Source organism: Parus major, chromosome 6, assembly GCF_001522545.3.
Source record: "Parus major isolate Abel chromosome 6, Parus_major1.1, whole genome shotgun sequence".
Lineage (NCBI taxonomy): Eukaryota > Metazoa > Chordata > Aves > Passeriformes > Paridae > Parus > Parus major.
In genome coordinates, this window is record NC_031775.1 from 30,658,582 (window position 1) to 30,669,305 (window position 10,724).

General features: G+C 45.3%; 1 protein-coding gene across 2 annotated transcripts in view; it reads right to left on the minus strand.

Moving 5' to 3' along the window:
- The window catches only part of CHST15 (carbohydrate sulfotransferase 15), a 44,085-nt gene extending 33,771 nt beyond the window's left edge, over positions 1-10,314 (minus strand). Inside the window, exon 1 of one of the 2 annotated variants that reach the window (XM_015633808.2) lies at positions 10,270-10,314. The gene's annotated coding sequence lies outside the window, so the exon portion shown is untranslated. The remainder of the gene's footprint in view (positions 1-10,269) is intronic. The other variant, XM_015633806.2, reaches the window with a different exon arrangement.
- Positions 10,315-10,724: the final 410 nt, after the last annotated feature.

Consider the following 10,724-nt stretch of genomic DNA (forward strand, 5'->3'; position numbering starts at 1 on the left):
GTACAGTTTCCACCTCAGATGAAAAATGAAGGCAGGTAGCCTTTCAGCACAGCTGCTCCTGAGGACTGAAATGGAAAATTATTTGGAGAGCAGCTCTCACATCATTCACTCAGAGCTGTAGATTTACATCCTCCAACCTGCATGAGATGCACAGGGTAAGTGGGACTCCATCCCAAGCTGAAATCTGAGGGAGAAGACATATTTAAAATGTAAAAACAAACTATGGTACTACCACCACTGGGGGGTGAAAAAATAAAAAATCACTTCTCCTTCAAGAAAGCACTCAATTTTCAGCCTTTCTGCTTCAAGTCCAGAAAATTAAATTTCCTCTTTTTAATGGTGCTGCCTTTGAGTACAGGCCAAAAAATGAAAGAGCATGAGTGTTGTGTTACCAGGGAGCAGAAAGAGGGCCTGCACCTCTCAATTTGGCATCTCTGGTAGTGGGAGGGGAAACCCAGAGTGGAACAGGGCACAGCAAGGACAAGGAGTTTGGGGCTTTTCCATCACTTTTAAGGTCTAAATATCCTTCAGAGGAATGTCCATCTAAGCCTTTGCTGGCTCTCACTGGTGAGGAATTGTCACCTTCTCCAGCTCCCTGGCACTGGCCATGCCCACCCACAGCAGGAAATTCAGCTTTGCAGTGGGTACCAAGTGCTGCTTTTCCCCTTCAGAGACACATCCCCATCTACCTCTGCTCCACTTCTCCTTGAAGCCTTTAAACCCTGGGGATGGACAGCACCACTCCAGAAACAGCACCAACATCCAGAAGATGTCAGCCTCTGATTTCAGAGGTATTCCTTTCCCTCTTCCACCTCCTCCATGACTTTAAAAACTCCTCTCACTGCTTCTAACTTGGCTGGAGATGGATATCTGTGTGAGCCATTGGCTGAAGTGCCTTTAATGACAGAACAGTTCAGAACTATCCATAAAATGTACATTCCCCCTTCCAAAAATGGAGTAAGCCTATTAATTATTTTCTTAAAGACTGAATCTCAAAATGGCACTGCTGACATTTAAGGCTCATAAAAAATGCAAGTCTGTCTGATCTGTGAGAAATGAGTTTATATGATCTATTTTAAGATGAAAATATTTATCAAGGGTTGCTAATTAGGAATACAAACAGAAACAAAGCCCCTTAGAGTAAGTTGCCCTTTATTTTTAAAATCTTTTCCATGCCAAGGGCATGCTTCTCCCCAGAACAGTGGTGCACAAAATAAGTGACATCTGGTGGCTTTATGCTGTAATAGAATAAGGCACCTCATTTTAATGCTGTTAACCAAATCAATTTTTAAATTTACTGCTTCTTAGCAAAGCTTTTTTAGATGTTTTATTTATTTCTTTTCATGCAGATAGTTCTGAGGCCCCTGGGCATCACAGTCCCTCTTGCAGGGCGACAACTGCTGTTATCCAATTAAAGTGGGACTGTCATATTCACATCAGGGAAAACACAACTCCACAAAGGAGTTTGGAAGGCACAGGAAAAGAGTGCTAAGATTTAGCTGGGCAGCACCAGTGAGAATCACACAGAGCCAGGCTATAAGAAACAACTCTGCAGAATTTTGTGAAGGAAATCCTTCACCTGCTCCAATAATTCCCATGCTTAAAGTAATTAATATCAACTCAGGTCTCTCTGAATTGTCCTTCATTGGATTTTAATTAAACCCAGAAGGAACAGCTGCATTTTTCATTCTGAGTTTAGCAGCATCCTGGTGACTACAACTTTTACAAATTTGAAACAGCTTTTCCCCTTTTCATGCTTTATTGATCCTCAGCAATGGCCACATCTAATTCAGCCAAGCCTTCTGCACCTAAACCTGCACTCCAGACATAAAGCAATTACCACTCCCCTTCGAACTCCTCCAGCCAGAAATACACTTCTCTTTCAGAAAGCCATAAGCCTCTCCTGGATAATTAATAGAAGTACTGTCAGCCAGCCTCAATTAAAATTACAAAATTGCTGGCACTGCAATATCAAGGCTTGCAGCACCAATTTCTGCAGTAATAAGTATTTATGGGGGGGAAAAAATATCTGTAAGCACTATGTAACAGAAATGAGATGAAAGATAAACAGACTCTAAATATTTATCAGCAGAGGAAGTCCAAAAATATACCAGTAAAAATGGAGCGGATGGCAGCTAAATCCAGACCATTGAGGGTTCCTCGAAGGATGTGCAAGGAGGAACTTCATTTTCAGCTTGACATGGCTAAATCAAATTAATTCCTTCCTCCTATTCAATTGCTGCATAGAAACCCCTGATGCCAAAAGGACAAAGCTAAAAATGTCCCCAAAGCTGTGTCTGAACGCTGCACTTGTGCCCTGCAGCAGTGCAAGAAATAAAAGAGTTGGACTTTGGGGCTTTTCCATCACTTTTAAGGCCTAAATATCCTTCAGAGGAATGTCCACCTGCATGGTTGGCTCCCCTCAGAGCTGAAAGGGGGCTCCACATCTGCAGGAACTCCAGCAAAAAGGGGCCTCTGGGACAGCACAGCTACTGATGGATTATTTCAAAGAGAAATATTATTTCCTGCTCACATTCCCTCATCCCCACCAGACATCATCTTCACCTCAGGACCTCCTGGCTGAGCTAAATAACATATGCACAGAAAAGCACAGCTGAATGGCTTTAGCTCCAGCCACTCATCAGGAAGAAAACTTTTAAAGATCCCATTTCAATTTATTTTTTGAAATGCTGGCATGCTGAAGTCAGCAGGAAGACATTTCAGTGATTTTAATGAAGCTGGAGGTTCATCCAGAGAATTGCTGTTTGGAATGAACACAGCTTTTATGTTATCTCGTTTGAAACCTTCCAAGTTTTCTGTTAAATTCAACTTAATGATATTTGCTATTTTGGAATTATCTGCTATCTTTTAAAATACAGCAAGGAGGGGATTAAAGTTCTGCACTGTAAAATGTTTAGTGATGATGGGATACTCTTGCTTCAGCAACAAGCATATTTTTAATGCATTAATATTAATTGTCATAAGGTGCCTGTTTATTTTGGAGTTTTGGAAAGCTCTAGATTGTAGGAATTGTAATAGTCCAAAAAAGATACTGTTGGTATTTACATATTTATCAGCATTTTCACAGCACATTTTTAGGGCTTTTTTTTATGGTTTTTTTTTTTCCATTTATTACCCAATGTACCAGCACAGCATGACAAAAAAGAATTGGAAAACTGGAGATATGACTACACCCACTTAATGGGTATCATTACAGGGAAACACTATCAAAACTCAGCAGAGGCTTTTTATGCATTCCTCTATATTACACCGAAATGAGTTATTGCAACATTCTAACTCTGATGTTAAACCAGGAGAATGCTCAATTTTTACAGCTGCAGCAGCAAGGAGCAGCAGGTGAGTGGAACCCATCTGAGAGAGTTATTGACTCCAGGTAAAAGCTGCTCCCTGCCAAGCTCTGGAGGGTTACACAGATTTTCCTGCCTGGCCTCACTCCTTGCTGAGCACAGGGCTCTGAATTCCTCACAGACTGGAGAACTGTTCCCACTCCCACAAGATTCTGGTCCCCCACACACCAATGAACCCCAAAAGGTGAATTACTCCTGATCCAGCCTAATGCCAGATAAATCCAGGTGGGATTTCCACGGATACCAACCTAGATTGCATTGACTCTGCTGCGTGTTCTTCATTTTGCTGATCTCCCCAGCAATGCTCAGAAATCTACTCTGAAGGGTTAATTTTTCCCTATTTAAAATCACCTGATGTCAGACAAATTTTTATTTCCTTTTCCCTCAGTGAGAGAGAGGATCAGCTCAGATTCCACTCTTCCCTTCTGCTCACCTCTCACATCTCATTTCTTGTTTTAAAGATGGTATAAATAGCTTTGCAAAGTAATTCTAATACTAAATGTCAAGCGCAATAGTGGTTTCATTCTGATTTATCCTTATCTGATCCTCAGGCAAGTTAATCCTCAACCTGAGAAACTGTTTTCAGAGCTTTATAATTGATGAAACTTTTCATCTAAATTATTTACTTTACGAACGGCTCCGATGAGTCGCTCAGGGCATAAAGCTGTTCTACTCAATGCTGGAGTGCTCGAGAACATGTTTTTGTCTCCTTAAATTAAGAGCCCATCACAACATCTCGTGCTGCAGTTTCTACTGGCAGTCTTTAATGCACAGCAGGGTTTTTATCTGAATTTTTATCGCTTGCTATAGCTGCAGTTACAACCCAGATGTCTCAGAGTTATCCCAGCCCGGAGCTCCACGGAGACACGAAGCAGGCAGAGAGAGAATCCCTGATCCTGAAGGTGTGAATCTTACAGTGTGAACCAGAATTCCTTCCCTGGAATCACCTGGGCTCAAAACATGATGGACACGTTCAAAACCTGCTCCTCTTCCACTGCAACAGCAGCACCCAAAAATCCTTTCCAGAAGTGGCCCCAGGAAATGTCCTCAGGCTTCAGCAATCCCAAGGATGAGCTGTACAGCAGCAGCCCCAAAAATGCACTAGGAAGGGGTGGAAGACAAGAGCAGGAGCTCAACCACCAGCCTAACACAGCAAAATACATCTACAAAATGATGAGCTGAAAAACTTGAGATTCATTATCCATTTAATTTACTTAACATTACCAATATCTGTTTAACATTATCTAATATCTACAGAGCTAAGCAAAAAAGACAAATTACAACTAAGAAGTAGCCAAAATCAAAGAGGCTTGGAAGGAATATTAGATAAGGTATTTGATGGGCTTGCAAGGAAGTGTTGGTTTTAAGAGCTGCTAAAGAATTTTCAGGAGATGAAGCTCCCCTGTGAGGAGCTGGGCCTGCAGGCAAACCCATCTCATTATGTGATACATTCTCCTAATAAACTATTAAACCATCCTTCTCCACTTCCTCCTATTTCTGGCTTTACACAGACAAACCTCCTGGCTGCACCAGTCAAAGAGTCCTTTTCCTTTGGATTAATAAATTCTGGCACTCAGACCATTATATCCCAATTTAGGCACAACAAGGTTGACACTGGGCTCTTACATTTCCTCCAAATTATGGGAGAAACCCTCCAGAATCCTGATTTCTGGTTGGTTTTTTGTTGTTTTTCTTTCCCCCTGAGATCTCTTCTATTTGTTGGTATCTCACCACTCATTTGGTGCCAGTTCTAAAGCACTTTAATTAAGTGCTTTTTCTCCACACTGTTCCAAGAGCTGAAACTGGGCAAACCATCCAACATTACAAGCTCACATCCATGTGCTTTCCATCCTCAGAGCACTCTTTCAACACTACAAGGCTTCTTCCATCTCCTGAGTACACATGCTGCACATAAATCTTTATATTTCTTTTTGCCTTTGTATCTTGCAGAGCTTTTCATTTTTCAAAGCAGACTTATCTTGTTTCCTCTGTATGACTTTGAACTTTACATTTTATCTTCACTCTTGTCTGACCTCAGAGTTCTTCCCAGCTCAAACCCACCTGTAACTCAATGACTTATTTGAAAGAAATGACCTTCCCTCCATTCCCTGCAACCCTGAGAAGTTACAAGTCTAACTTAAATTGGTTTATTTAAGCCAAACACCAGTAAATGCAAAACCAAAGCAAAATAAAATAATACAAAAGCCTTTTTCACTCTCATCAGTTTTTCTAATTTTATGGTTAGATAGCAGGGTACACTCACCCACACTGAAAATCAAGGTTTTTCTACAGGAAGAAAATATCTCCTCGTGAAACTTATTTTTTCCTACTGGAAGGCGTGAAGCAAAAGAAAAATGTCAGTTGGAATATTTTGCTATTTAGGTACAGATCTGCACCTTTTACAGTGAGGAACAACCCACCTTAGATACAGATTTGGCCTAAAGCCCCATTTATTTATAAAATGCTGTGTTTATTTGGTGAGTAAATGATGGCATAGTAAGTTTTAGAATATTAAGTGTGTATTTGGAGCTGCTTGGTATATAAACAAATAAAAGCCTGGGGTGGCTCCTTGCTGCTCCATCCCACCATTCTCCACAGGATTGGGTTGATTTCCAAGGAAACTCGTGGCACAGGAGGCAGCCACGTGCCCCCCACATCCCCAGGAGCTGTGGCTGCTTTCAGCAGACCAACAGGAGAAGGTTCACACCACCAGGAGCTCCAAAAATGTCCCTGGGGTTGAGGTGGAGCACCCCATCCCTGGCAAGGCCAGAAGGAAATCAGCAGCCAGGTGCTGGGGATTGGGAAATAAGTTGTTCCAGGCAGCTCAGGCTGTTGTGGCAGCTGGAGGAGGATGGATCTGGGATGAGAAGGGGCAATAGTTGGGGTGGGAGGGTTGGGCAGGAGAGCTGCTCCAGGCCAGAGCCACCAGAGGGCTGGAGCATCAATCCTGTGAGGAAAGGCTGGAGTGGGGGTGTTCAGCCTGGCAAAGAGAAGGTTCCAGGGAGATCTTAGAGCCCCTTCCAGTGCCTGAGAGAGCTGGAGAGAGACTTTGGGCAAGGGATGGAGTGACAGGACAAGAGGAATGGCTTCAAACTGTCAGAGGGCAGGGACAGATGGGATATTGGGAAAAAATGTTCCCTGGCTGGGGGTAACACAGGGTGCCCAGAGAAGCTGTGGCTGCCCCTGGATCCCTGGAAGTGCCCAAGGCCAGGTTGGATGGGTTTGGGGCAACCTGGGGCAGTGGAAGGTGTCAGGATTGGAACTGCATGAGCTTCAAGTTCCCTTCCCACTCAAACCACTCTGAGATTGTGTCTTGTGACCTCTGGTGCCAGCAGAGGGGACAGAGGCAGTGGGACAGAGAGTGCCAAGGGTCGCACATCCAGCACCTCACAGGGCTCTCATCCTCACCACAGCTGCCTTGTCACTGCCACCAGCACCCAGCAGGACAACATTTTCCCTGCTGTTTCCTCTTGCAAGGCATCACCTGTGCCTATCTCCCCTCAGAGGACACTCCTCACAGCTAAAACTTACACGCCACGTCCAACAGCTGCTGGAAACCAGGTGTAACATAAATTAATAAATATTCCATGGAAAAGCTACATTAACTGCTTGCCCCTGAAGTGCTGTTTAGTGGCATGTCAGGCACAGCTGTGTAATCAAAGGATTACAGTGCTCCCATTGCAAGGCTCTCCACCTCCTCGGGAGCTTCCCTCGCCTGTAAAAACCCAAGCCAGGCACCAGGACAGAATTGTAATCATGTCTTTGAGCCTGGGAAACACAACCCAGCAGGCCATGGGGACAACACAACACGTTTTCTGTCAGACACACAGATTTTTAAGAGAACAGGTCAGCAGGGCTATAGATCATTAGCTCCTTTTAGTGAAATTGCAGTGTAAGTGGAGGGATGGGTGCAATTCAGGCTGCTTCGAAATAAGAACTTGCAGGAGGTTACAGATCCCTTCCCCTGAATGGCTGTATTTAGACTCCAGATCTGACACCACACTTGGTCAGCAAGAAAAACAGGGCACTTCAGTAAAAAACATAAATAAATAAGAAATACTAATTTGTGGGGGAAAGCGGTGAAGAAAATGCTCTCTTATTGGAAATCTACCATGTTTTTCCACAGCACTTTGGATTCTTCCAGCTGAGCAACACAACTCCAGCCAAGGAGCATGGTGGGAATTTAGAATTCCCCCTCCCTGTGTGAGGTGTGGAGGAAAACAGTTGGGTTAAAGGGGAAAATGGGAGTCTAAAGACAGCAATTAATGAGCCCAGTTCAAATCAGGGTACATCTGCAAACCCTCTGAGATGTCTGAAACAGAGATCCACATCAGGCAAGTGCCCAGAGTAGCACTGAGTGATTTAAGAGCACATTTCCTTGGAATTTATGACTGTGGGATATACATTAACTGTAGGAGTAATTAGGAGGGAGAGGATGATATCAGTATCTGTGTCTTTGACTTTTCTTCACCCAAGTGATGCATCTGCTCTGGAAGAGAAGCACAGTTGGGTGTTCCAAGTCCCTAAATCCACGTGTCATTTTGGTGAGACCAGCCCTCTGCAGCCAGCTCACCTCTGGAGAAATTGTATCAGCACCTGATGGTGACACAGCCCTGAGTCACAGCTCCCTGAACATATCAGGAAGCACTCAGTGTAGGAAAAGTAGTTTATAATGGGAAGGATTCCCTTCCTGGTCAGCAGAGGAATTCCATAAGAATTGAGCAGTAACTCATCAGCTTTGGCAGAGTTTGCTGCCATCCCTCAAACCCCTTGATCTTCAATATAAAGCAGTGCTTTGAGGGGTGCTTCAGCCATCCTTGAAAACACCTTCAGTAACACTGAAATCACCTGCCAACAAAAGCTCTGACCACTGAAACTCCCCATTCTCACAGAGCTCCTGCCACAGGTTGCTTAAAATAATGTTAAAATATAACGTAAGCAGTAGCTTATTTGCATCTCTGTGATTATGCCTACATAATCCTACCCTTGTTCATGCTGCTGGTGGATTATACACCTTCATCCTTCCCCTTCACCATGAAATAATTCAGATATGAGTCTGCTTCACCCTTCTCATTAATATGATTTCCAGATACCTACTTTTAGTTTAGCAATGAAGACAAAAATCCATTACTGCCTCCCATTGCATTAGTGGAATTGTCTTGCAATGTAAATCTCCACTGTTTGATCAAGTTCCTGTTACAAACCACCAAGTAAAACACTCTGAATTTGAGATTAGCCCTCCTCCCATGACAAAATCTTGACTATAAAACTATTTTGCTATTGATTTCAGAACTGCATGGTGGCTGCAGCTCAGAGACACACGATCTAAGTGCTATTTAAAAAAAAACCAAAACAACAAAAACAAAAAGAAAGAAGGTAGTTTCACAACTAAATCTTCATACAAGTAGTTTCCTCCTTTCTGCATTCAAGTTGATTTTTTTCTTTTGGCACGTGAAGAGCCAGATGAATCCTTTGACTCAATGCCCAAGAGTGAAATGGCACCAGCAGCAGCAGAGAAGCTCTCAGGGCATGAGACGTGTGACAACATTTTAATCACTGACAAAAAGAGGCTTCAAGGCAGCTACTCTGTTAGTGTTTGCTGGTTTTAAGTGAGATTTATTGTTTATGAGGCACTGTATATAAAAAACATATCTATGTCTATAAACAGCAGCACAGATATAAATATATATGTATGGTTCACATACATTTGGGGATGTTTTATTGGTGGAAATTTCCCCCTCTGCCAAAGATCAAGCAGTCCCCAGTTAGTATCAAGTGCAGTGCTGTTCAATCAGGTGTTTGTTTATCCAAACCAGCACATATGATTTTCAGTTAAACCTTAAAAATATTTACTTTTCATGAGCAGTTCCAGCAAACTTTGAGATTTAATCTGTGATGTGCCCAGCTGGCCACTCTGCTCTATTTTTTAAGACTCAAAACACAAAAGAACGTGTTTGTTCTACAGGAGATAATGATGATGATGGGTTTTTGGTCTGGCTAATAATTCAAGATGTGAAAGCATTCTGATGTCATACACGAGGAAATCAGTGTGAAGGGGACTTCAGGACATAGAATGCTATAATAATTAAAATTAAATTTAAAAAATAAGCCACATCTTAGAGCTTGGTAGGTGTTTGGATGCACCATCCAAGCAATACTCTCACATATCCTATTAACCTACAAACCTGTCTGTGCCTGAGACACTCAGATCACTGCAGAGTACGGCTGTAGTATTACAATGAAGCAGCAGAGGAAAATTAAAAAAGAAGAAGAAGAAGAAGAAGAAAAAGAGAAGCCCATATAAGAGACCTCCAAAGTTCAGCTGGTGAATTGTTGCTTAACAGACTCTGACCATAATAACCCTTCACTGAACCTTGCCTGCATTCTCAGCAGATATGAAGCTATTTTTAACAGCTCGCATTTAAGAAATACCCCCCTGCACCCGAAAACATTCCCAGCGAATGGCAGCGCCCGGCACCATCCTCGGTGGGATGCGCTGCCGGGATTGAATGGCTCTTTCAGGAAAGCCGCTTTTCCAAGTGTGTTCTCTGCCGAACACCCAGCCGCGGTGCGGGACCTGCCCGGGGCAGTGCGAGCATCCCCCGGAGCCGCTCCGGGCCGCGCTCCCCGCTCCTGCCGCGGCTCCGGGGATGCCCTGGATGCCGGGAGCGGGGACGGTGCTGTGTGCCCCGGCTGGAGCCCCGTGTCCCCCGAGCCCTGCCGTGCCCGCCGGTGCCCCCGCGGCTGCTGCTGCTGCCCAACTTCCCGCAAAGTCCCGCCGCCTCCAAACTTGGGGAGCCGCGGCCTGGGGACCCCCCGCCTTCCCGCAGCGCTCATCCCATCCTATCCCATCCCATTCCATCCCCTCCCATCTCATCCCATCCCATCCCCGCGCTCCTACCTCCGCCGCCTCGGCTCCGCTCTGCCCCGCGCCCGCCGCCTCCGCCGGCTCTGCCCTGGGGGAGGGGGGCGGAGGACCAGGAGGAGGAGGAGGAGGAGGAGGAGGAGGAGGAGGAAGGGGGAGGGAGCAGCCCCGCCGCTCCCCGGCCGCGCTGCGCAGCCAGGGAGGCGGAGTGCTGCCGCTCGGCTCTGCCCCGCAGCGCCCCGGGGCGTGGGGGACCCACGGGATGGGCTGCGGGGAGGATGGGGTGTGGGATGGGCTGCGGGGAGGATGGGGTGTGGGATGGGCTGCGGGGAGGATGGGGTGTGGGATGAGATGCGGGGAGGATGGGGTGAGGGGATGGGGTGCGAGCAGAGCTGCGGATGCACCACGGAGCCCCTCGGGGCGGGCAGCGCGGGATGCAGAGCATCCCCCGGCATCCCCCTGGCATCCCCCGGGTATCCCCCTGGACATCC